The sequence below is a fragment of the Rhinolophus hipposideros genome (genome assembly GCF_964194185.1).
Source record: "Rhinolophus hipposideros genome assembly, contig: SUPER_9_unloc_4, whole genome shotgun sequence".
Taxonomy (NCBI): Eukaryota; Metazoa; Chordata; class Mammalia; order Chiroptera; family Rhinolophidae; genus Rhinolophus; species Rhinolophus hipposideros.
The window spans coordinates 42,561-48,640 of NW_027669494.1; positions in this window are offsets into that span (position 1 = coordinate 42,561).

The following is a 6,080-nucleotide window of genomic DNA, read 5'->3' on the forward strand; positions in this document are numbered from 1 at the left end:
TGTTTTGTCTCTTAATGCAACACCCAATCACAATCTTACAATGTGGCCATGCACACTTGCTACAGCAAGGTATGTATCAGACCCCAAAATTTGGAACAAGTGACAATTTTAGGATAAAGATGAAAGTATTGCATATTTCAAACAAAGTGGATACCCTTCACGGTGTGAAAGGCCATAGTCCAAATCATTGCTGATTCAGGGCTAATTTCTAGAAGTAAAAAATAAAATTGGGTGGCAACGGGTCACTAATAAGTTATAAAACCTGCATTAACATACACGGTGCCATAGTTTCTCTAGGGATTACCCAAATGAGCAGAAGTGGGAAGAAAGTAATATTGTGTTGTTCTAAAGGAAGAATTTTGATGGTCTCTACTTGAAAACAAAGTGTGCCTGTGTGTATGCGCATACAAAGACAGAAACCGGAGGAGGAAACGAAGACTTGGACTTGCTGATGACGGAACATATGCTCCTGAAATTATTGGGCTTTCAAGACAGAAATGTTCGTTGGTCATCTAGCGGGAAAAAAGCCAGTGACCTGTAAGGGAAATAAAATTAGAATCTCATCCACCTTCTTGTACTAATTGGTACAAGAAGACAATGGAACGTTATAGTTAGTGAAGAACAGTGAGCCACGATCTTGTACTCAGTTAGAGGAGCTCATGGGTATGGAAGGCACTGATGGCCACGCCTGCATGAACGACCCCAGATAATATTATTGTTCGCAGAAACCCCCTTCCAGGAGAATGAAAAACGTCAGAAAATACAATTCCTAGAAAGATAATGGCATAAGGACATGTGGTAAGTATTAAATTCGAGGTTACTTTTTTGAAGGAATACTAAGTGAGGCTGATGGGAGAGATGGCGTGACTTGCTTAGGGTCACTGAAGTGACCGGGTGTAATAATTCATTAAGTTCTAACAGGTTTGGTATGCTTTTCTATGGATGTGTTTTATTTACATAAAATATTTAAAAGGAAATCAGTAGTAAATAAATACATTCATGTAAAAGTCTCTAGATGTAAACATAAAACATAGACCTAAATCTATACATTCAGGGATGAATTAACCACCACTATATGTGCTGGGCTGGGAGAGGAGGAACAGGAAGGGTGCTCCTGTTCCTTGGCCTCATGGAATCCCCTGAAGTTGTGCCAACTCCATCCCTCTGAGACTCAGGCCGAGGCCCCAGGTCTGGGCCTGCACAGGTATTGGTACCAGCTGTGCAAGGAGAACATGGCTGCTGGACTGCTGGGGAGTCACAGAGACGGAGGAGGGAACCTGGTGAGGGTGTGTGGGACCCAGGAGATTCCTCACACCCTGGAGAAGTGACCATGGGCCCTGATTTCCCCAGGGGTTAGGTCATGAGGCACTGAGGCCTGTGTGCTGCTCTCGGCTAAGGGTGAGGTCTCTGGCCTGGACTGTCTATAAATGTCTGACAGGAGTCAACTGAACCTGGACATTTAGCCAGGCCGGCTTCAGGTGACTGGTCCCCTGCTCAGCGAGACTGATGAAGAAGAAAGAGGGGGACTCCAGGTCTCCAGGAAGGAAACACCAAGTACGGCCCCTCCCATGCTCTGTGAAGAGCAGGAGGCCCGATGACAGGTGGGAGTGGTGACCCTGCCCCTCCACCCACACTCAAAGCCACCCAGCATGAGAGCAGCACAGTAAATGTGGACAGGCTCCTGGAATTCTTCCCTTTTCCTTTTTTAAATTTCAGTCTTTTTAGACTGGCTATCATCAGCAAGGCAAATATTAACAAGTGTTAGAGAGGCTGTGGAGCAAAAGGAACCCTCATACACTGTTGGTGGGAATGGGAATCTTTTTTTGTTTCTTTTAACATCCTGAAGCTTTCTCTGTGCCTTGCAATTTAAATACAATGATGTTGTGGTAATCATAATATTAATAATTATTTTATTATAAAAGAAATTTTGGCTTAGTGTAGTCTGGAGTGAAAAGATCACAGATGACAGACACAGCTGTTTTAAATGTAATGAAACCAATTATACTTCTTATACAGACTTAAAAATTGGAAAAGAAAAAAAGAACATAGGCAGATTGTAATCAAACCTTACCATATCCTAACAGAGCACTGCCCTGAGTTTTCAATATTTTTGTATTTTGATTGATTTGTTACATATATGTGAAAATCCAATAGACACTCAACCTGAAAAATGGTGCTGTGAGGCGACCCTGGCTCTCCACAGGCCTTTACAGAGGCTGAGAGGTCCCCACTGGTTGGCCTCATGTATATTTGCACATACAGTTACAATGAACCTACCCCACAATGAACAACCAGTTTAGATTTTCACATGCAGAGTCTCCCTCCTCCTACCGGAAGTGGTCTTTGATGACTTGCTGGGTCAATATATCAAATCTGGCATCAGCAGGATCAAAACATATAAAGGAATTAATCTTTGGCCAATTACCTAACTGCACCTCCCACTCTCATACTTGATTTTCCCAGAGCCGTCACCTTACCTGCTTGACAACCCGATTGCTCCTTGTCCTTCACCTGCGCTGTGCATTCCTGTGACTCAGATCCTTCGTGTTGACATTTGGTCAGGGCTAACTCCATCCCTGCTCCCAGTTCCGTTTCCTAGGGCCCCATGCTTGAGCTTTAATGCTCTGCCCTTGACATCTTGAAATTTGAATTCGTGTTTGCCAAGTGAAGTCAGGCGGAAGCCAGATGGGACAATGATACATGAACTGGAAATGTGGACACTTGGCTGACATGCCGTCTCTCTTTCTGCCATGACTCCAGAGTACCTTCGCAGCAGCCCGACTCCCATTCCCTGGGGCCCGCACCCTGCTTGGCCTTCTCTCTCGCTTCTTTACACACACAATGATGGCTGCTGCTCTCCACCCCTGACAGAGTCCTGGATATGAGTGTGGGGAGGGCTGAGTTAGGTACCAGCATTACACAGCATCTCACTGCAAGGACTGGTGTTCCCTCCACATAGGCTGGAAGCACCACCCTGCATCTGGTGGGCAACCATCCAGAGGTAGCTTCTTGAATGCCATGAGCCTCTCACCCACCCCCACTCAAATAACTAGTGTGCCCCGGTGCAGAGGTTGAAATCCTTAGGAACCATCCATCCACCAAGGGTAGTGACAATGGGCTCATGAGAAAACTCCTGGCTCACATTCCTCACACTCCTCCCCAGCTGGGGTGTGGAACGTCATTTTGGTGGCTGGCAGACTATTGCGTTTGTGAGGGTTTGCACTGGCCTTGAAATGACCTCTCTACCTGGATCTTTCAGTCCACTACTTGCCTGCAGGGATCCTTTGTTCTCCTTCCAACGCTCTTGATTCTGACCTGTGATTTTTCTCTTCTGTCCTGCCGGGTGCACCCTTCAAGATCAGACACAAGATATACATTGTTTAATTTTGCTGGTTCTGCATCAAAGTTAAATGGTCTGATATTTGCATTTAAAACCGGCATGATTTTAGATGAACCAGGAGCAATAAAAATTCATCCTAGTAGTTTAAAATGTGAATCTTTATTTACTTAGAACAACATTAAATAGCAAACATAAAACACTATACGTCAAGATAGCGAGGCCATAGAAGAAAGACAAAGATTCATGCATACCTTTAATGACACTATGTTTTTATGGGTTTTAGAGAAGTAACTCCACAATTAATATTTGTTCTGGATCCTATAAATTACATAGTTAAATTACATGGTGTTAAATCCTGAAATTACGTTTTAATGTTATGAGCTGCCTTGATATCTAGTAAAACTGGGAGTGACTCAATTGTTTTAACTTAAATGAGTTCTCTTCCCTATTCTGCTCCAATGGATAAGGTCCCAAACAACCCCGCCAAAGCACGGGGCCGGACACCGTTCCTGCTTATCCCTGAGTAGATTTCCCTGCCAGTCTGTGGACTTATTCACACAAGCCAATCACATCTTCCTGCAGGAACCAGGGAGCGTTCTTCCTCTAGTACTGCAAAGCCTGCCCTCCACAGCCCCTGTTCACTCCGTTCCCAAGTACAATTCTTATGGGACATGCATGGCACGCAATATCTTCTACTCAGCTGTGCATGCGACTCTTAAACTGTTGTTATCTCATGTTCCTAGTGTCCACTGTCATGCGCTCATTCATGCTTTATAACATTAGTCTAGAAATCCCTCCCTCACAAGTGGAGCAAAGAAGTGCCAAGCACAACTGCCTGCTTCTGGTGTACAACAGAAATCATCTTTCAGCTTAGCTTCTAGTCACTGACCGTGTTAGTTATCTATTGCAGTCTAACAAATTAGCTCCAAATCTAGTGGTTTGAAACAACAAATGTTTTTTAACTCCCAGGGTCTGTGCTCAAGAACCTGGGTGTGGATTAGTTGTGTAACTCTGGTTGAAGATTTTTCAAAAGTTTGTAGTCAAACTACTGTCCAGGACTGAGAACTCGTCTGGGGTTCAGCATGGGTGGATCCACTTCCAAATCCTCTCACATGGCTAGGGACTGGCTTTATCCCCCGCAGCACGTTTCTCAGTGCCTCTCCCTCCCCAGGGCTGCCTCAGGTAAGGGCAACCTGGTTCTCCTAGGGCAAGAAACCTGAGAGAACAAGAGAGGGGGAAAAATCCGAGATTGAAGGTGAAGTCCTTTAAAATCGAACCTCAGAAGTGACATCCTATCATCTATACAGTATATTTGTAAGAAGCAAGTTGCTAAATCCAGCTCACACTCACATGGCGGGAACTGTGTATATTAGGAGGTTAGGATCACTGGGGGCCATGTCAGTGGCTACTTACCACAGTCACCTCCCCGGTTCCCAATGATTCACGTCTCTCCTACAGGCAAAATATACTCTCTCCCTTCTAAGGTTTCTGGGCTAGTTTCCTATGGCTGCTGTAACAAAATACTACAAAATGGACGTCTTAAAACAACATAAATGCATTATTTTGTAGTTAGGCAGACAAGAAGTCTGAGTCAAGGTGTTGGCAGGGCCATGTTCCCTCTAATGCTTCTAGAGGAATATCCCTCCTTTCCTCTCCTACTTTCCGGTAGCCTGAGATGTTCCTTGGTTATGACAGCATAACTCTTACTGCCCCCATGGCTGTCTTCTCTTTGTGTGTCTCCTTGTTTTCACATGCATTTTCCTCTCCGTGTTTCTTTTCTTCTTATAAAGACGCCACTCAGACTGGATCAGGTGCCCACCCTGTCCCAGTCTAACCTCATCTTAACTCATTACGTTTATAATAAGATCACATTCTGAGGTACTACGGGTACAACATATCTCTAGGAAATACCTTCAACCAATAAGATATCCAAATATACTTTAATATTATGAAAAACAGTTTTCTTATTTTAAAAGCTTTTTTACATTTGTTTTATGTAAATTAACACATTTTACTAAATCCAACGGATAAAAATAAGGAAATATATAATAAATGTATAACTTATGAACAAACTAATAATGTAACGCCAATCAATGACAAATACATTCCAGAAGAGTTCCTGAAACTTACATGTAGATGTACCCTATATCAATATCTGGCAATCCATAATAGAAGGGAGGAATACTAACATAAACACATTCATAGTTGACTGAGAGAAAGTGGATGTTAATTCTTATACACAAATTCACACTTGACTTTTATTGAGAAAGAAGCTTTTAAAAGATAGAAATAAACGTTTACATATGCAGTAAGCCAATTTATTTAGGTTTTGTTTCAGCTAAGACTGTGTTCTGATTTAGGTAACAGAAAATCTAACCTGCAATAGCTTAAAAAACAAGTATTCTTTTTCCTCACATAACACAAAATCTAGGAGTTAACATAATTTGCATAAATTCAGCCTATCAAAGATGCCAGACTGGGTCTCGCACGGCATTGTCCCATACAAAGCTTTTAGGAATAAATGGCTTTATTCTGCACGCTTGTTACTTTTGTTCACAAGACAACTTTTCTGCTGCAAAATATACATTCATTTTCAAGACAGAATGACAGAGAAAAGAGGGCAGTGCCATGTATGTCTGCTTTGTTTTTGGAGGACAAGCAAAAGAAAGACACACTTTCTAAAAAGCTCTCACTGAAAAATAGGTATGTCTCAGGGGCCAGAGTGAGTCACATGGTCACT